Source organism: Ursus arctos, unplaced genomic scaffold, assembly GCF_023065955.2.
Source record: "Ursus arctos isolate Adak ecotype North America unplaced genomic scaffold, UrsArc2.0 scaffold_29, whole genome shotgun sequence".
NCBI classification, from domain to species: Eukaryota; Metazoa; Chordata; class Mammalia; order Carnivora; family Ursidae; genus Ursus; species Ursus arctos.
In genome coordinates this window covers 73,654-95,133 of record NW_026622974.1, presented here as the reverse complement: position 1 = coordinate 95,133, position 21,480 = coordinate 73,654, and positions in this window count along the sequence as shown.

Here is a 21,480-nt window from a genome sequence, read left to right as displayed (position 1 = left end):
GTTTGACAAAACCCGGCTTCCCACGGGAAAGTCTTTCTCCACGTGCAGACATGCTCCCAGGTGCCTGGGGCAAGGGGAAGGAAATGCCATACACTGACCTGGAAGAGACCACAGGGCCCAAGCACAGTCTGAACACTTCCCTCAACCCGGCGGTTTTGCTAGCAGGAGTTCAACCCCAACGAACACAGCCCGGAGACCCCTGGGGCAAAAACGGCTTCAGACGTACAGTAGGTGCTTGCTGTGGAACACCTATCCCAAGTGGGGGTAGCCAGCTCAACAAAATGCCACACACCCAAGTGTAAGAAACAACATTGCCCAGGCATGGTCTAAGTCCCTCACCCCGTCCCTGTGCTTTGGGGAGCCGGAGGGACACCAGAGGCCCACGGCCCTGAGACCCCTTTGCAAAAAGCCGGCTTCCCACGGAGAGAGTTTTCCTGAGGTGCAGACCCTATCCCAAGTGGTTGTGGCAAGGTAAAGCAAATGCCCTCCACTTCTCTGGAAGAAACCACAGTGCCCAGCCATGTTCTAAGCCCTCCCATCCTCCCTGGGCTTCTGGCAGCAGGAGTGAAAAGAGAGGAGCAGAGCACTGGGACCCGTTTGACAAAAACCGGCTTCCCACGGGAAAGTCTTTCTCCACGTGCAGACATGCTCCCAGGTGCCTGTGGCAAGGGGAAGGAAATGCCATACACTGACCTGGAAGAGACCACAGGGCCCAAGCACAGTCTGAACCCTTCCCTCAACCCGGCGGTTTGCTAGCAGGAGTTCAACCCCAACGAACACAGCCCGGAGACCCCTGAGGCAAAAACGGCTTCCGACGAACAATAGGCGCTGGCTGTGGAAAACCAATCCCAACTGGGGGTAGCCAGCTCAACAAATGCCAAACACCCAGGTGTAAGAAACAACATTGCCCAGGCATGGTCTAAGCCCCTCACCTCGTCCTTGTGCTTTGGGGAGCCGGAGCGACACCAGAGGCCCACGGCCCTGAGACCCCATTGCAAAAAGCCGGCTTCCCACGGAGACAGTTTTCCTGAGGTGCAGACCCTATCCCAAGTGGTTGTGGCAAGGTAAAGCAAATGCCCTCCACTTCTCTGGAAGAAACCACAGTGCCCAGACATGTTCTAAGCCCTCCCATCCTCCCTGGCTTCTGGCAGCAGGAGTGAAAAGAGAGGAGCAGAGCACTGGGACCCGTTTGACAAAAACCGGCTTCCCACGGGAAAGTCTTTCTCTTCGTGCAGACATGCTCCCAGGTGCCTGAGGCAAGGGGAAGGAAATGCCATACAATGAGCTGGAAGAGACCACAGGGCCCAAGCACAGTCTGAACCCTTCCCTCAACCCGGCGGTTTTGCTAGCAGGAGTTCAACCCCAACGAACACAGCCCGGAGACCCCTGAGGCAAAAACGGCTTCTGTCGAACAATATGCGCTTGCTGTGGAAAACCAATCCCAACTGGGGGTAGGCAGCTCAACAAAATGCCACACACCCAGGTGTAAGAAACAACATTGCCCAGGCATGGTCTAAGCCCCTCACCTAGTCCCTGTGCTTTGGGGAGCCGGAGGGACAGCCGAGGCCCACGGCCCTGAGACCAATTTGCAAAAAGCCGGCTTCCCACGGAAACAGTTTTCCTGAGGTGCAGACCCTATCCCAAGTGGTTGTGGCAAGGAAAAGCAAATGCCCTCCACTTCTCTGGAAGAAACCACAATGCCCAGCCATGTTCTAAGCCCTCCCATCCTCCCTGGGCTTCTGGCAGCAGGAGTGAAAAGAGAGGAGCAGAGCACGGGGACCCGTTTGACAAAAACCGGCTTCCCACGGGAAAGTCTTTCTCCACGTGCAGACATGCTCCCAGGTGCCTGTGGCAAGGGGAAGGAAAGGCCATACACTGACCTGGAAGAGACCACAGGGCCCAAGCACAGTCTGAACCCTTCCCTCAACCCGGCGGTTTGCTAGCAGGAGTTCAACCCCAACGAACACAGCCCGGAGACCACTGAGGCAAAAACGGCTTCCGACGAACAATAGGTGCTTGCTGTGGAAAACCAATCCCAACTGGGGGTAGCCAGCTCAACAAATGCCAAACACCCAGGTGTAAGAAACAACATTGCCCAGGCATGGTCTAAGCCCCTCACCTCGTCCCTGTGCTTTGGGGAGCCGGAGGGACAGCCGAGGCCCACGACCCTGAGACCCCTTTGTAAAAAGCCGGCTTCCCACGGAGACAGTTTTCCTGAGGTGCAGACCCTATCCCAAGTGGTTGTGGCAAGGTAAAGCAAATGCCCTCCAATTCTCTGGAAGAAACCACAGTGCCCAGCCATGTTCTAAGCCCTCCCATCCTCCCTGGGCTTCTGGCAGCAGGAGTGAAAAGAGAGGAGCAGAGCACTGGGACCCGTTTGACAAAACCCGGCTTCCCACGGGAAAGTCTTTCTCCACGTGCAGACATGCTCCCAGGTGCCTGGGGCAAGGGGAAGGAAATGCCATACACTGACCTGGAAGAGACCACAGGGCCCAGGCACAGTCTGAACCCTTCCCTCAACCCGGCGGTTTTGCTAGGAGTTCAACCCCAAGGAACACAGCCCGGAGACCCCTGGGGCAAAAACGGCTTCCGACGATCAATAGGTGCTTGCTGTGGAACACCTATCCCAAGTGGGGGTAGCCAGCTCAACAAAATGCCACACACCCAGGTGTAAGAAACAACATTGCGCAGGCATGGTCTAAGCCCCTCACCTCGTCCCTGTGCTTTGGGGAGCCGGAGGGACAGCCGAGGCCCACGGCCCTGAGACCCCTTTGCAAAAAGCCGGCTTCCCACGGAGACAGTTTTCCTGAGGTGCAGACCCTATCCCAAGTGGTTGTGGCAAGGTAAAGCAAATGCCCTCCACTTCTCTGGAAGAAACCACAATGCCCAGCCATGTTCTAAGCCCTCCCATCCTCCCTGGGCTTCTGGCAGCAGGAGTGAAAAGAGAGGAGCAGAGCACTGGGACCCGTTTGACAAAACCCGGCTTTCCACGGGAAAGTCTTTCTCCACGTGCAGACATGCTCCCAGGTGCCTGGGGCAAGGGGAAGGAAATGCCATACACTGACCTGGAAGAGACCACAGGGCCCAGGCACAGTGTGAACCCTTCCCTCAACCCGGCGGTTTTGCTAGCAGGAGTTCAACCCCAACGAACACAGCCCGGAGACCCCTGGGGCAAAAACGGCTTCAGACGTACAGTAGGTGCTTGCTGTGGAACACCTATCCCAAGTGGGGGTAGCCAGCTCAACAAAATGCCACACACCCAGGTGTAAGAAACAACATTGCCCAGGCATGGTCTAAGTCCCTCACCCCGTCCCTGTGCTTTGGGGAGCCGGAGGGACACCAGAGGCCCACGGCCCTGAGACCCCTTTGCAAAAAGCCGGCTTCCCACGGAGAGAGTTTTCCTGAGGTGCAGACCCTATCCCAAGTGGTTGTGGCAAGGTAAAGCAAATGCCCTCCACTTCTCTGGAAGAAACCACAGTGCCCAGCCATGTTCTAAGCCCTCCCATCCTCCCTGGGCTTCTGGCAGCAGGAGTGAAAAGAGAGGAGCAGAGCACTGGGTCCCGTTTGACAAAAACCGGCTTCCCACGGGAAAGTCTTTCTCCACGTGCAGACATGCTCCCAGGTGCCTGTGGCAAGGGGAAGGAAATGCCATACACTGACCTGGAAGAGACCACAGGGCCCAAGCACAGTCTGAACCCTTCCCTCAACCCGGCGGTTTGCTAGCAGGAGTTCAACCCCAACGAACATAGCCCGGAGACCCCTGGGGCAAAAACAGCTTCTGACGAACAATAGGTGCTTGCTGTTGAACTCCTATCCCAAGTGGGGGTAGCCAGCTCAACAAAATGCCACACACCCAGGTGTAAGAAACAACATTGCCCAGGCATGGTCTAAGCCCCTCACCTCGTCCCTGTGCTTTGGGGAGCCGGAGGGACAGCCGAGGCCCACGGCATTGAGACCCCTTGGCAAAAAGCCGGCTTCCCACGGAGACAGTTTTCCTGAGTTGCAGACCCTATCCCAAGTGGTTGTGGCAAGGTAAAGCAAATGCCCTCCACTTCTCTGGAAGAAACCACAGTGCCCAGCCATGTTCTAAGCCCTCCCATCCTCCCTGGGCTTCTGGCAGCAGGAGTGAAAAGAGAGGAGCAGAGCACTGGGACCCGTTTTTAAAACCCGGCTTCCCACGGGAAAGTCTTTCTCCACGTGCAGACATGCTCCCAGGTGCCTGGGGCAAGGGGAAGGAAATGCCATACACTGACCTGGAAGAGACCACAGGGCCCAGGCACAGTCTGAACCCTTCCCTCAACCCGGCGGTTTTGCTAGCAGGAGTTCAACCCCAACGAACACAGCCCGGAGACCCCTGGGGCAAAAACGGCTTCCGACGAACAATAGGTGCTTGCTGTGGAACACCTATCCCAAGTGGGGGAAGCCAGCTCAACAAAATGCCACACACCCAGGTGTAAGAAACAACATTGCCCAGGCATGGTCTAAGCCCCTCACCTCGTCCCTGTGCTTTGGGGAGCCGGAGGGACAGCCGAAGCCCACGGCCCTGAGACCCCTTTGCAAAAAGCCGGCTTCCCACGGAGACAGTTTTCCTGAGGTGCAGACCCTATCCCAAGTGGTTGTGGCAAGGTAAAGCAAATGCCCTCCACTTCTCTGGAAGAAACCACAATGCCCAGCCATGTTCTAAGCCCTCCCATCCTCCCTGGGCTTCTGGCAGCAGGAGTGAAAAGAGAGGAGCAGAGCACTGGGACCCGTTTGACAAAACCCGGCTTCCCACGGGAAAGTCTTTCTCCACGTGCAGACATGCTCCCAGGTGCCTGGGGCAAGGGGAAGGAAATGCCATACACTGACCTGGAAGAGACCACAGGGCCCAGGCACAGTCTGAACCCTTCCCTCAACCCGGCGGTTTTGCTAGCAGGAGTTCAACCCCAACGAACACAGCCCGGAGACCCCTGAAGCAAAAACGGCTTCCGACGAACAATAGGCGCTTGCTGTGGAAAACCAATCCCAAGAGGGGGTAGCCAGCTCAACAAAATGCCACACACCCAGGTGTAAGAAACATCATTGCCCAGGCATGGTCTAAGCCCCTCACCTCGTCCCTGTGCTTTGGAGAGCCGGAGGGACACCCGAGGCCCACGGCCCTGAGACCCCTTTGCAAAAAGCCGGCTTCCCACGGAAACAGTTTTCCTGAGGTGCAGACCCTATCCCAAGTGGTTGTGGCAAGGTAAAGCAAATGCCCTCCACTTCTCTTGAAGAAACCACAGTGCCCAGCCATGTTCTAAGCCCTCCCATCCTCCCTGGGCTTCTGGCAGCAAGAGGGAAAAGAGAGGAGCAGAGCACTGGGACCCGTTTGACAAAACCTGGCTTCCCACGGGAAAGTCTTTCTCCACGTGCAGACATGCTCCCAGGTGCCTGGGGCAAGGGGAAGGAAATGCCATACACTGACCTGGAAGAGACCACAGGGCCCAGGCACAGTCTGAACACTTCCCTCAATCCGGCGGTTTTGCTAGCAGGAGTTCAACCCCAACGAACACAGCCCGGAGACCCCTGGGGCAAAAACGACTTCCGACGTACAGTAGGTGCTTGCTGTGGAACACCTATCCCAAGTGGGGGTAGCCAGCTCAACAAAATGCCACACACCCAGGTGTAAGAAACAACATTGCCCAGGCATGGTTTAAGCCCCTCACCTCGTCCCTGTGCTTTGGGGAGCCGGAGGGACAGCCGAGACCCACGGCCCTGAGACCCCTTTGCAAAAAGCCGGCTTCCCACGGAGACAGTTTTCCTGAGGTGCAGACCCTATCCCAAGTGGTTGTGGCAAGGTAAAGCAAATGCCCTCCACTTCTCTGGAAGAAACCACAGTGCCCAGCCATGTTCTAAGCCCTCCCATCCTCCCTGGGCTTCTGGCAGCAGGAGTGAAAAGAGAGGAGCAGAGCACGGGGACCCGTTTGACAAAACCCGGCTTCCCACGGGAAAGTCTTTCTCCACGTGCAGACATGCTCCCAGGTGCCTGGGGCAAGGGGAAGGAAATGCCATACACTGACCTGGAAGAGACCACAGGGCCCAGGCACAGTCTGAACCCTTCCCTCAACCCGGCGGTTTTGCTAGCAGGAGTTCAACCCCAACGAACATAGCCCGGAGACCCCTGGGGCAAAAACAGCTTCTGACGAACAATAGGTGCTTGCTGTTGAACTCCTATCCCAAGTGGGGGAAGCCAGCTCAACAAAATGCCACACACCCAGGTGTAAGAAACAACATTGCCCAGGCATGGTCTAAGCCCCTCACCTCGTCCCTGTGCTTTGGGGAGCCGGAGGGACAGCCGAGGCCCACGGCCCTGAGACCCCTTTGCAAAAAGCCGGCTTCCCACGGAGACAGTTTTCCTGAGGTGCAGACCCTATCCCAAGTGGTTGTGGCAAGGTAAAGCAAATGCCCTCCACTTCTCTGGAAGAAACCACAGTGCCCAGCCATGTTCTAAGCCCTCCCATCCTCCCTGGGCTTCTGACAGCAGGAGTGAAAAGAGAGGAGCAGAGCACTGGGACCCGTTTGACAAAACCCGGCTTCCCACGGGAAAGTCTTTCTCCACGTGCAGACATGCTCCCAGGTGCCTGGGGCAAGGGGAAGGAAATGCCATACACTGACCTGGAAGAGACCACAGGGCCCAGGCACAGTCTGAACACTTCCCTCAACCCGGCGGTTTTGCTAGCAGGAGTTCAACCCCAACGAACACAGCCCGGAGACCCCTGGGGCAAAAACGGCTTCAGACGTACAGTAGGTGCTTGCTGTGGAACACCTATCCCAAGTGGGGGTAGCCAGCTCAACAAAATGCCACACACCCAGGTGTAAGAAACAACATTGCCCAGGCATGGTCTAAGCCCCTCACCTCGTCCCTGTGCTTTGGGGAGCCGGAGGGACAGCCGAGGCCCACGGCCCTGAGACCCCTTTGCAAAAAGCCGGCTTCCCACGGAGAGAGTTTTCCTGAGGTGCAGACCCTATCCCAAGTGGTTGTGGCAAGGTAAAGCAAATGCCCTCCACTTCTCTGGAAGAAACCACAGTGCCCAGCCATGTTCTAAGCCCTCCCATCCTCCCTGGGCTTCTGGCAGCAGGAGTGAAAAGAGAGGAGCAGAGCACTGGGACCCGTTTGACAAAAACCGGCTTCCCACGGGAAAGTCTTTCTCCACGTGCAGACATGCTCCCAGGTGCCTGTGGCAAGGGGAAGGAAATGCCATACACTGACCTGGAAGAGACCACAGGGCCCAAGCACAGTCTGAACCCTTCCCTCAACCCGGCGGTTTGCTAGCAGGAGTTCAACCCCAACGAACACAGCCCGGAGACCCCTGAGGCAAAAACAGCTTCCGACGAACAATAGGCGCTTGCTGTGGAAAACCAATCCCAACTGGGGGTAGCCAGCTCAACAAATGCCAAACACCCAGGTGTAAGAAACAACATTGCCCAGGCATGGTCTAAGCCCCTCACCTCGTCCTTGTGCTTTGGGGAGCCGGAGCGACACCAGAGGCCCACGGCCCTGAGACCCCATTGCAAAAAGCCGGCTTCCCACGGAGACAGTTTTACTGAGGTGCAGACCCTATCCCAAGTGGTCGTGGCAAGGTAAAGCAAATGCCCTCCACTTCTCTGGAAGAAACCACAGTGCCCAGACATGTTCTAAGCCCTCCCATCCTCCCTGGCTTCTGGCAGCAGGAGTGAAAAGAGAGGAGCAGAGCACTGGGACCCGTTTGACAAAAACCGGCTTCCCACGGGAAAGTCTTTCTCTTCGTGCAGACATGCTCCCAGGTGCCTGAGGCAAGGGGAAGGAAATGCCATACACTGAGCTGGAAGAGACCACAGGGCCCAAGCACAGTCTGAACCCTTCCCTCAACCCGGCGGTTTTGCTAGCAGGAGTTCAACCCCAACGAACACAGCCCGGAGACCCCTGAGGCAAAAACGGCTTCTGTCGAACAATATGCGCTTGCTGTGGAAAACCAATCCCAACTGGGGGTAGGCAGCTCAACAAAATGCCACACACCCAGGTGTAAGAAACAACATTGCCCAGGCATGGTCTAAGCCCCTCACCTCGTCCCTGTGCTTTGGGGAGCCGGAGGGACACCCGAGGCCCACGGCCCTGAGACCAATTTGCAAAAAGCCGGCTTCCCACGGAAACAGTTTTCCTGAGGTGCAGACCCTATCCCAAGTGGTTGTGGCAAGGAAAAGCAAATGCCCTCCACTTCTCTGGAAGAAACCACAGTGCCCAGCCATGTTCTAAGCCCTCCCATCCTCCCTGGGCTTCTGGCAGCAGGAGTGAAAAGAGAGGAGCAGAGCACTGGGACCCGTTTGACAAAAACAGGCTTCCCACGGGAAACTCTTTCTCCACGTGCAGACATGCTCCCAGGTGCCTGGGGCAAGGGGAAGGAAATGCCATACACTGACCTGGAAGAGACCACAGGGCCCAAGCACAGTTTGAACCCTTCCCTCAACCCGGCGGTTTTGCTAGCAGGAGTTCAACCCCAACGAACACAGCCCGGAGACCCCTGGGGCAAAAACGGCTTCCGATGATCAATAGGTGCTTGCTGTGGAACACCTATCCCAAGTGGGGGAAGACAGCTCAACAAAATGCCACACACCCAGGTGTAAGAAACAACATTGCCCAGGCTTGGTCTAAGCCCCTCACCTCGTCCCTGTGCTTTGGGGAGCCGGAGGGACAGCCGAGGCCCACGACCCTGAGACCCCTTTGTAAAAAGCCGGCTTCCCACGGAGACAGTTTTCCTGAGGTGCAGACCCTATCCCAAGTGGTTGTGGCAAGGTAAAGCAAGTGCCCTCCACTTCTCTGGAAGAAACCACAGTGCCCAGCCATGTTCTAAGCCCTCCCATCCTCCCTGGGCTTCTGGCAGCAGGAGTGAAAAGAGAGGAGCAGAGCACTGGGACCCGTTTGACAAAACCCGGCTTCCCACGGGAAAGTCTTTCTCCACGTGCAGACATGCTCCCAGGTGCCTGGGGCAAGGGGAAGGAAATGCCATACACTGACCTGGAAGAGACCACAGGGCCCAGGCACAGTCTGAACCCTTCCCTCAACCCGGCGGTTTTGCTAGCAGGAGTTCAACCCCAACGAACACACCCCGGAGACCCCTGGGGCAAAAACGGCTTCCGACGATCAATAGGTGCTTGCTGTGGAACACCTATCCCAAGTGGGGGTAGCCAGCTCAACAAAATGCCACACACCCAGGTGTAAGAAACAACATTGCCCAGGCATGGTCTAAGCCCCTCACCTCGTCCCTGTGCTTTGGGGAGCCGGAGGGACAGCCGAGGCCCACGGCCCTGAGACCCCTTTGCAAAAAGCCGGCTTCCCACGGAGACAGTTTTCCTGAGGTGCAGACCCTATCCCAAGTGGTTGTGGCAAGGTAAAGCAAATGCCCTCCACTTCTCTGGAAGAAACCACAATGCCCAGCCATGTTCTAAGCCCTCCCATCCTCCCTGGGCTTCTGGCAGCAGGAGTGAAAAGAGAGGAGCAGAGCACGGGGACCCGTTTGACAAAACCCGGCTTTCCACGGGAAAGTCTTTCTCCACGTGCAGACATGCTCCCAGGTGCCTGGGGCAAGGGGAAGGAAATGCCATACACTGACCTGGAAGAGACCACAGGGCCCAGGCACAGTCTGAACCCTTCCCTCAACCCGGCGGTTTTGCTAGCAGGAGTTCAACCCCAACGAACATAGCCCGGAGACCCCTGGGGCAAAAACAGCTTCTGACGAACAATAGGTGCTTGCTGTTGAACTCCTATCCCAAGTGGGGGTAGCCAGCTCAACAAAATGCCACACACCGAGGTGTAAGAAACAACATTGCCCAGGCATGGTCTAAGCCCCTCACCTCGTCCCTGTGCTTTGGGGAGCCGGAGGGACAGCCGAGGCCCACGGCCCTGAGACCCCTTGGCAAAAAGCCGGCTTCCCACGGAGACAGTTTTCCTGAGGTGCACACCCTATCCCAAGTGGTTGTGGCAAGGTAAAGCAAATGCCCTCCACTTCTCTGGAAGAAACCACAGTGCCCAGCCATGTTCTAAGCCCTCCCATCCTCCCTGGGCTTCTGACAGCAGGAGTGAAAAGAGAGGAGCAGAGCACTGGGACCCGTTTGACAAAACCCGGCTTCCCACGGGAAAGTCTTTCTCCACGTGCAGACATGCTCCCAGGTGCCTGGGGCAAGGGGAAGGAAATGCCATACACTGACCTGGAAGAGACCACAGGGCCCAGGCACAGTCTGAACCCTTCCCTCAACCCGGCGGTTTTGCTAGCAGGAGTTCAACCCCAACGAACACAGCCCGGAGACCCCTGGGGCAAAAACGGCTTCCGACGATCAATAGGTGCTTGCTGTGGAACACCTATCCCAAGTGGGGGTAGCCAGCTCAACAAAATGCCACACACCCAGGTGTAAGAAACAACATTGCCCAGGCATGGTCTAAGCCCCTCACCTCGTCCCTGTGCTTTGGGGAGCCGGAGGGACAGCCGAGGCCCACGGCCCTGAGACCCCTTTGCAAAAAGCCGGCTTCCCACGGAGACAGTTTTCCTGAGGTGCAGACCCTATCCCAAGTGGTTGTGGCAAGGTAAAGCAAATGCCCTCCACTTCTCTGGAAGAAACCACAATGCCCAGCCATGTTCTAAGCCCTCCCATCCTCCCTGGGCTTCTGGCAGCAGGAGTGAAAAGAGAGGAGCAGAGCACGGGGACCCGTTTGACAAAACCCGGCTTTCCACGGGAAAGTCTTTCTCCACGTGCAGACATGCTCCCAGGTGCCTGGGGCAAGGGGAAGGAAATGCCATACACTGACCTGGAAGAGACCACAGGGCCCAGGCACAGTGTGAACCCTTCCCTCAACCCGGCGGTTTTGCTAGCAGGAGTTCAACCCCAACGAACATAGCCCGGAGACCCCTGGGGCAAAAACAGCTTCTGACGAACAATAGGTGCTTGCTGTTGAACTCCTATCCCAAGTGGGGGTAGCCAGCTCAACAAAATGCCACACACCGAGGTGTAAGAAACAACATTGCCCAGGCATGGTCTAAGCCCCTCACCTCGTCCCTGTTCTTTGGGGAGCCGGAGGGACAGCCGAGGCCCACGGCCCTGAGACCCCTTGGCAAAAAGCCGGCTTCCCACGGAGACAGTTTTCCTGAGGTGCACACCCTATCCCAAGTGGTTGTGGCAAGGTAAAGCAAATGCCCTCCACTTCTCTGGAAGAAACCACAGTGCCCAGCCATGTTCTAAGCCCTCCCATCCTCCCTGGGCTTCTGACAGCAGGAGTGAAAAGAGAGGAGCAGAGCACTGGGACCCGTTTGACAAAACCCGGCTTCCCACGGGAAAGTCTTTCTCCACGTGCAGACATGCTCCCAGGTGCCTGGGGCAAGGGGAAGGAAATGCCATACACTGACCTGGAAGAGACCACAGGGCCCAGGCACAGTCTGAACCCTTCCCTCAACCCGGCGGTTTTGCTAGCAGGAGTTCAACCCCAACGAACACAGCCCGGAGACCCCTGGGGCAAAAACGGCTTCAGACGTACAGTAGGTGCTTGCTGTGGAACACCTATCCCAAGTGGGGGTAGCCAGCTCAACAAAATGCCACACACCCAGGTGTAAGAAACAACATTGCCCAGGCATGGTCTAAGTCCCTCACCCCGTCCCTGTGCTTTGGGGAGCCGGAGGGACACCAGAGGCCCACGGCCCTGAGACCCCTTTGCAAAAAGCCGGCTACCCACGGAGAGAGTTTTCCTGAGGGGCAGACCCTATCCCAAGTGGTTGTGGCAAGGTAAAGCAAATGCCCTCCACTTCTCTGGAAGAAACCACAGTGCCCAGCCATGTTCTAAGCCCTCCCATCCTCCCTGGGCTTCTGGCAGCAGGAGTGAAAAGAGAGGAGCAGAGCACTGGGACCCGTTTGACAAAAACCGGCTTCCCACGGGAAAGTCTTTCTCCACGTGCAGACATGCTCCCAGGTGCCTGTGGCAAGGGGAAGGAAATGCCATACACTGACCTGGAAGAGACCACAGGGCCCAAGCACAGTCTAAACCCTTCCCTCAACCCGGCGGTTTGCTAGCAGGAGTTCAACCCCAACGAACACAGCCCGGAGACCCCTGAGGCAAAAACGGCTTCCGACGAACAATAGGCGCTTGCTGTGGAAAACCAATCCCAACTGGGGGTAGCCAGCTCAACAAATGCCAAACACCCAGGTGTAAGAAACAACATTGCCCAGGCATGGTCTAAGCCCCTCACCTCGTCCTTGTGCTTTGGGGAGCCGGAGCGACACCAGAGGCCCACGGCCCTGAGACCCCATTGCAAAAAGCCGGCTTCCCACGGAGACAGTTTTCCTGAGGTGCAGACCCTATCCCAAGTGGTTGTGGCAAGGTAAAGCAAATGCCCTCCACTTCTCTGGAAGAAACCACAGTGCCCAGACATGTTCTAAGCCCTCCCATCCTCCCTGGCTTCTGGCAGCAGGAGTGAAAAGAGAGGAGCAGAGCACTGGGACCCGTTTGACAAAAACCGGCTTCCCACGGGAAAGTCTTTCTCTTCGTGCAGACATGCTCCCAGGTGCCTGAGGCAAGGGGAAGGAAATGCCATACACTGAGCTGGAAGAGACCACAGGGCCCAAGCACAGTCTGAACCCTTCCCTCAACCCGGCGGTTTTGCTAGCAGGAGTTCAACCCCAACGAACACAGCCCGGAGACCCCTGAGGCAAAAACGGCTTCTGTCGAACAATATGCGCTTGCTGTGGAAAACCAATCCCAACTGGGGGTAGGCAGCTCAACAAAATGCCACACACCCAGGTGTAAGAAACAACATTGCCCAGGCATGGTCTAAGCCCCTCACCTCGTCCCTGTGCTTTGGGGAGCCGGAGGGACACCCGAGGCCCACGGCCCTGAGACCAATTTGCAAAAAGCCGGCTTCCCACGGAAACAGTTTTCCTGAGGTGCAGACCCTATCCCAAGTGGTTGTGGCAAGGAAAAGCAAATGCCCTCCACTTCTCTGGAAGAAACCACAGTGCCCAGCCATGTTCTAAGCCCTCCCATCCTCCCTGGGCTTCTGGCAGCAGGAGTGAAAAGAGAGGAGCAGAGCACGGGGACCCGTTTGACAAAAACAGGCTTCCCACGGGAAACTCTTTCTCCACGTGCAGACATGCTCCCAGGTGCCTGGGGCAAGGGGAAGGAAAGGCCATACACTGACCTGGAAGAGACCACAGGGCCCAAGCACAGTTTGAACCCTTCCCTCAACCCGGCGGTTTTGCTAGCAGGAGTTCAACCCCAACGAACACAGCCCGGAGACCCCTGGGGCAAAAACGGCTTCCGATGATCAATAGGTGCTTGCTGTGGAACACCTATCCCAAGTGGGGGAAGCCAGCTCAACAAAATGCCACACACCCAGGTGTAAGAAACAACATTGCCCAGGCTTGGTCTAAGCCCCTCACCTCGTCCCTGTGCTTTGGGGAGCCGGAGGGACAGCCGAGGCCCACGACCCTGAGACCCCATTGCAAAAAGCCGGCTTCCCACGGAGACAGTTTTCCTGAGGTGCAGACCCTATCCCAAGTGGTTGTGGCAAGGTAAAGCAAATGCCCTCCACTTCTCTGGAAGAAACCACAGTGCCCAGACATGTTCTAAGCCCTCCCATCCTCCCTGGCTTCTGGCAGCAGGAGTGAAAAGAGAGGAGCAGAGCACTGGGACCCGTTTGACAAAAACCGGCTTCCCACGGGAAAGTCTTTCTCTTCGTGCAGACATGCTCCCAGGTGCCTGAGGCAAGGGGAAGGAAATGCCATACACTGAGCTGGAAGAGACCACAGGGCCCAAGCACAGTCTGAACCCTTCCCTCAACCCGGCGGTTTTGCTAGCAGGAGTTCAACCCCAACGAACACAGCCCGGAGACCCCTGAGGCAAAAACGGCTTCTGTCGAACAATATGCGCTTGCTGTGGAAAACCAATCCCAACTGGGGGTAGGCAGCTCAACAAAATGCCACACACCCAGGTGTAAGAAACAACATTGCCCAGGCATGGTCTAAGCCCCTCACCTCGTCCCTGTGCTTTGGGGAGCCGGAGGGACACCCGAGGCCCACGGCCCTGAGACCAATTTGCAAAAAGCCGGCTTCCCACGGAAACAGTTTTCCTGAGGTGCAGACCCTATCCCAAGTGGTTGTGGCAAGGAAAAGCAAATGCCCTCCACTTCTCTGGAAGAAACCACAGTGCCCAGCCATGTTCTAAGCCCTCCCATCCTCCCTGGGCTTCTGGCAGCAGGAGTGAAAAGAGAGGAGCAGAGCACTGGGACCCGTTTGACAAAACCCGGCTTCCCACGGGAAAGTCTTTCTCCACGTGCAGACATGCTCCCAGGTGCCTGGGGCAAGGGGAAGGAAATGCCATACACTGACCTGGAAGAGACCACAGGGCCCAGGCACAGTCTGAACCCTTCCCTCAAACCGGCGGTTTTGCTAGCAGGAGTTCAACCACAACGAACACAGCCCGGAGACCCCTGAAGCAAAAACGGCTTCCGACGAACAATAGGCGCTTGCTGAGGAAAACCAATCCCAAGAGGGGGTAGCCAGCTCAACAAAATGCCACACACCCAGGTGTAAGAAACAACATTGCCCAGGCATGGTCTAAGCCCCTCACCTCGTCCCTGTGCTTTGGGGAGCCGGAGGGACACCCGAGGCCCACGGCCCTGAGACCCCTTGGCAAAAAGCCGGCTTCCCACGGAAACAGTTTTCCTGAGGTGCAGACCCTATCCCAAGTGGTTGTGGCAAGGTAAAGCAAATGGCCTCCACTTCTCTGGAAGAAACCACAGTGCCCAGCCATGTTCTAAGCCCTCCCATCCTCCCTGGGCTTCTGGCAGCAAGAGGGAAAAGAGAGGAGCAGAGCACTGGGACCCGTTTGACAAAACCCGGCTTCCCACGGGAAAGTCTTTCTCCACGTGCAGACATGCTCCCAGGTGCCTGGGGCAAGGGGAAGGAAATGCCATACACTGAGCTGGAAGAGACCACAGGGCCCAGGCACAGTCTGAACCCTTCCCTCAACCCGGCGGTTTTGCTAGCAGGAGTTCAACCCCAAGGAACACAGCCCGGAGACCCCTGGGGCAAAAACGGCTTCCGACGATCAATAGGTGCTTGCTGTGGAACACCTATCCCAAGTGGGGGTAGCCAGCTCAACAAAATGCCACACACCCAGGTGTAAGAAACAACATTGCCCAGGCATGGTCTAAGCCCCTCACCTCGTCCCTGTGCTTTGGGGAGCCGGAGGGACAGCCGAGGCCCACGGCCCTGAGACCCCTTTGCAAAAAGCCGGCTTCCCACGGAGACAGTTTTCCTGAGGTGCAGACCCTATCCCAAGTGGTTGTGGCAAGGAAAAGCAAATGCCCTCCACTTCTCTGGAAGAAACCACAATGCCCAGCCATGTTCTAAGCCCTCCCATCCTCCCTGGGCTTCTGGCAGCAGGAGTGAAAAGAGAGGAGCAGAGCACTGGGACCCGTTTGACAAAACCCGGCTTTCCACGGGAAAGTCTTTCTCCACGTGCAGACATGCTCCCAGGTGCCTGGGGCAAGGGGAAGGAAATGCCATACACTGACCTGGAAGAGACCACAGGGCCCAGGCACAGTCTGAACCCTTCCCTCAACCCGGCGGTTTTGCTAGCAGGAGTTCAACCCCAACGAACATAGCCCGGAGACCCCTGGGGCAAAAACAGCTTCTGACGAACAATAGGTGCTTGCTGTTGAACTCCTATCCCAAGTGGGGGTAGCCAGCTCAACAAAATGCCACACACCCAGGTGTAAGAAACAACATTGCCCAGGCATGGTCTAAGCCCCTCACCTCGTCCCTGTGCTTTGGGGAGCCGGAGGGACAGCCGAGGCCCACGGCCCTGAGACCCCTTGGCAAAAAGCCGGCTTCCCACGGAGACAGTTTTCCTGAGGTGCACACCCTATCCCAAGTGGTTGTGGCAAGGTAAAGCAAATGCCCTCCACTTCTCTGGAAGAAACCACAGTGCCCAGCCATGTTCTAAGCCCTCCCATCCACCCTGGGCTTCTGACAGCAGGAGTGAAAAGAGAGGAGCAGAGCACTGGGACCCGTTTGACAAAACCCGGCTTCCCACGGGAAAGTCTTTCTCCACGTGCAGACATGCTCCCAGGTGCCTGGGGCAAGGGGAAGGAAATGCCATACACTGACCTGGAAGAGACCACAGGGCCCAAGCACAGTCTGAACACTTCCCTCAACCCGGCGGTTTTGCTAGCAGGAGTTCAACCCCAACGAACACAGCCCGGAGACCCCTGGGGCAAAAACGGCTTCAGACGTACAGTAGGTGCTTGCTGTGGAACACCTATCCCAAGTGGGGGTAGCCAGCTCAACAAAATGCCACACACCCAGGTGTAAGAAACAACATTGCCCAGGCATGGTCTAAGTCCCTCACCCCGTCCCTGTGCTTTGGGGAGCCGGAGGGACACCAGAGGCCCACGGCCCTGAGACCCCTTTGCAAAAAGCCGGCTTCCCACGGAGAGAGTTTTCCTGAGGTGCAGACCCTATCCCAAGTTGTTGTGGCAAGGTAAAGCAAATGCCCTCCACTTCTCTGGAAGAAACCACAGTGCCCAGCCATGTTCTAAGCCCTCCCATCCTCCCTGGGCTTCTGGCAGCAGGAGTGAAAAGAGAGGAGCAGAACACTGGGACCCGTTTGACAAAAACCGGCTTCCCACGGGAAAGTCTTTCTCCACGTGCAGACATGCTCCCAGGTGCCTGTGGCAAGGGGAAGGAAATGCCATACACTGACCTGGAAGAGACCACAGGGCCCAAGCACAGTCTGAACCCTTCCCTCAACCCGGCGGTTTGCTAGCAGGAGTTCAACCCCAACGAACACAGCCCGGAGACCCCTGAGGCAAAAACGGCTTCCGACGAACAATAGGCGCTTGCTGTGGAAAACCAATCCCAACTGGGGGTAGCCAGCTCAACAAATGCCAAACACCCAGGTGTAAGAAACAACATTGCCCAGGCATGGTCTAAGCCCCTCACCTCGTCCTTGTGCTTTGGGGAGCCGGAGCGACACCAGAGGCCCACGGCCCTGAGACCCCTTTGCAAAAAGCCGGCTTCCCACGGAGACAGTTTTCCTGAGGTGCAGACCCTATCCCAAGTGGTTGTGGCAAGGTAAAGCAAATGCCCTCCACTTCTCTGGAAGAAACCACAGTGCCCAGACATGTTCTAAGCCCTCCCATCCTCCCTGGCTTCTGGCAGCAGGAGTGAAAAGAGAGGAGCAGAGCACTGGGACCCGTTTGACAAAAACCGGCTTCCCACGGGAAAGTCTTTCTCTTCGTGCAGACATGCTCCCAGGTGCCTGAGGCAAGGGGAAGGAAATGCCATACACTGAGCTGGAAGAGACCACAGGGCCCAGGCACAGTCTGAACCCTTCCCTCAACCCGGCGGTTTTGCTAGCAGGAGTTCAACCCCAAGGAACACAGCCCGGAGACCCCTGGGGCAAAAACGGCTTCCGACGATCAATAGGTGCTTGCTGTGGAACACCTATCCCAAGTGGGGGTAGCCAGCTCAACAAAATGCCACACACCCAGGTGTAAGAAACAACATTGCCCAGGCATGGTCTAAGCCCCTCACCTCGTCCCTGTGCTTTGGGGAGCCGGAGGGACAGCCGAGGCCCACGGCCCTGAGACCCCTTTGCAAAAAGCCGGCTTCCCACGGAGACAGTTTTCCTGAGGTGCAGACCCTATCCCAAGTGGTTGTGGCAAGGAAAAGCAAATGCCCTCCACTTCTCTGGAAGAAACCACAATGCCCAGCCATGTTCTAAGCCCTCCCATCCTCCCTGGGCTTCTGGCAGCAGGAGTGAAAAGAGAAGAGCAGAGCACTGGGACCCGTTTGACAAAACCCGGCTTTCCACGGGAAAGTCTTTCTCCACGTGCAGACATGCTCCCAGGTGCCTGGGGCAAGGGGAAGGAAATGCCATACACTGACCTGGAAGAGACCACAGGGCCCAGGCACAGTCTGAACCCTTCCCTCAACCCGGCGGTTTTGCTAGCAGGAGTTCAACCCCAACGAACATAGCCCGGAGACCCCTGGGGCAAAAACAGCTTCTGACGAACAATAGGTGCTTGCTGTTGAACTCCTATCCCAAGTGGGGGTAGCCAGCTCAACAAAATGCCACACACCCAGGTGTAAGAAACAACATTGCCCAGGCATGGTCTAAGCCCCTCACCTCGTCCCTGTGCTTTGGGGAGCCGGAGGGACAGCCGAGGCCCACGGCCCTGAGACCCCTTGGCAAAAAGCCGGCTTCCCACGGAGACAGTTTTCCTGAGGTGCACACCCTATCCCAAGTGGTTGTGGCAAGGTAAAGCAAATGCCCTCCACTTCTCTGGAAGAAACCACAGTGCCCAGCCATGTTCTAAGCCCTCCCATCCTCCCTGGGCTTCTGACAGCAGGAGTGAAAAGAGAGGAGCAGAGCACTGGGACCCGTTTGACAAAACCCGGCTTCCCACGGGAAAGTCTTTCTCCACGTGCAGACATGCTCCCAGGTGCCTGGGGCAAGGGGAAGGAAATGCCATACACTGACCTGGAAGAGACCACAGGGCCCAGGCACAGTCTGAACCCTTCCCTCAACCCGGCGGTTTTGCTAGCAGGAGTTCAACCCCAACGAACACAGCCCGGAGACCCCTGGGGCAAAAACGGCTTCAGACGTACAGTAGGTGCTTGCTGTGGAACACCTATCCCAAGTGGGGGTAGCCAGCTCAACAAAATGCCACACACCCAGGTGTAAGAAACAACATTGCCCAGGCATGGTCTAAGTCCCTCACCCCGTCCCTGTGCTTTGGGGAGCCGGAGGGACACCAGAGGCCCACGGCCCTGAGACCCCTTTGCAAAAAGCCGGCTACCCACGGAGAGAGTTTTCCTGAGGGGCAGACCCTATCCCAAGTGGTTGTGGCAAGGTAAAGCAAATGCCCTCCACTTCTCTGGAAGAAACCACAGTGCCCAGCCATGTTCTAAGCCCTCCCATCCTCCCTGGGCTTCTGGCAGCAGGAGTGAAAAGAGAGGAGCAGAGCACTGGGACCCGTTTGACAAAAACCGGCTTCCCACGGGAAAGTCTTTCTCCACGTGCAGACATGCTCCCAGGTGCCTGTGGCAAGGGGAAGGAAATGCCATACACTGACCTGGAAGAGACCACAGGGCCCAAGCACAGTCTAAACCCTTCCCTCAACCCGGCGGTTTGCTAGCAGGAGTTCAACCCCAACGAACACAGCCCGGAGACCCCTGAGGCAAAAACGGCTTCCGACGAACAATAGGCGCTTGCTGTGGAAAACCAATCCCAACTGGGGGTAGCCAGCTCAACAAATGCCAAACACCCAGGTGTAAGAAACAACATTGCCCAGGCATGGTCTAAGCCCCTCACCTCGTCCTTGTGCTTTGGGGAGCCGGAGCGACACCAGAGGCCCACGGCCCTGAGACCCCATTGCAAAAAGCCGGCTTCCCACGGAGACAGTTTTCCTGAGGTGCAGACCCTATCCCAAGTGGTTGTGGCAAGGTAAAGCAAATGCCCTCCACTTCTCTGGAAGAAACCACAGTGCCCAGACATGTTCTAAGCCCTCCCATCCTCCCTGGCTTCTGGCAGCAGGAGTGAAAAGAGAGGAGCAGAGCACTGGGACCCGTTTGACAAAAACCGGCTTCCCACGGGAAAGTCTTTCTCTTCGTGCAGACATGCTCCCAGGTGCCTGAGGCAAGGGGAAGGAAATGCCATACACTGAGCTGGAAGAGACCACAGGGCCCAAGCACAGTCTGAACCCTTCCCTCAACCCGGCGGTTTTGCTAGCAGGAGTTCAACCCCAACGAACACAGCCCGGAGACCCCTGAGGCAAAAACGGCTTCTGTCGAACAATATGCGCTTGCTGTGGAAAACCAATCCCAACTGGGGGTAGGCAGCTCAACAAAATGCCACACACCCAGGTGTAAGAAACAACATTGCCCAGGCATGGTCTAAGCCCCTCACCTCGTCCCTGTGCTTTGGGGAGCCGGAGGGACACCCGAGGCCCACGGCCCTGAGACCAATTTGCAAAAAGCCGGCTTCCCACGGAAACAGTTTTCCTGAGGTGCAGACCCTATCCCAAGTGGTTGTGGCAAGGAAAAGCAAATGCCCTCCACTTCTCTGGAAGAAACCACAGTGCCCAGCCATGTTCTAAGCCCTCCCATCCTCCCTGGGCTTCTGGCAGCAGGAGTGAAAAGAGAGGAGCAGAGCACGGGGACCCGTTTGACAAAAACAGGCTTCCCACGGGAAACTCTTTCTCCACGTGCAGACATGCTCCCAGGTGCCTGGGGCAAGGGGAAGGAAAGGCCATACACTGACCTGGAAGAGACCACAGGGCCCAAGCACAGTTTGAACCCTTCCCTCAACCCGGCGGTTTTGCTAGCAGGAGTTCAACCCCAACGAACACAGCCCGGAGACCCCTGGGGCAAAAACGGCTTCCGATGATCAATAGGTGCTTGCTGTGGAACACCTATCCCAAGTGGGGGAAGCCAGCTCAACAAAATGCCACACACCCAGGTGTAAGAAACAACATTGCCCAGGCTTGGTCTAAGCCCCTCACCTCGTCCCTGTGCTTTGGGGAGCCGGAGGGACAGCCGAGGCCCACGACCCTGAGACCCCATTGCAAAAAGCCGGCTTCCCACGGAGACAGTTTTCCTGAGGTGCAGACCCTATCCCAAGTGGTTGTGGCAAGGTAAAGCAAATGCCCTCCACTTCTCTGGAAGAAACCACAGTGCCCAGACATGTTCTAAGCCCTCCCATCCTCCCTGGCTTCTGGCAGCAGGAGTGAAAAGAGAGGAGCAGAGCACTGGGACCCGTTTGACAAAAACCGGCTTCCCACGGGAAAGTCTTTCTCTTCGTGCAGACATGCTCCCAGGTGCCTGAGGCAAGGGGAAGGAAATGCCATACACTGAGCTGGAAGAGACCACAGGGCCCAAGCACAGTCTGAACCCTTCCCTCAACCCGGCGGTTTTGCTAGCAGGAGTTCAACCCCAACGAACACAGCCCGGAGACCCCTGAGGCAAAAACGGCTTCTGTCGAACAATATGCGCTTGCTGTGGAAAACCAATCCCAACTGGGGGTAGGCAGCTCAACAAAATGCCACACACCCAGGTGTAAGAAACAACATTGCCCAGGCATGGTCTAAGCCCCTCACCTCGTCCCTGTGCTTTGGGGAGCCGGAGGGACACCCGAGGCCCACGGCCCTGAGACCAATTTGCAAAAAGCCGTCTTCCCACGGAAACAGTTTTCCTGAGGTGCAGACCCTATCCCAAGTGGTTGTGGCAAGGAAAAGCAAATGCCCTCCACTTCTCTGGAAGAAACCACAGTGCCCAGCCATGTTCTAAGCCCTCCCATCCTCCCTGGGCTTCTGGCAGCAGGAGTGAAAAGAGAGGAGCAGAGCACTGGGACCCGTTTGACAAAACCCGGCTTCCCACGGGAAAGTCTTTCTCCACGTGCAGACATGCTCCCAGGTGCCTGGGGCAAGGGGAAGGAAA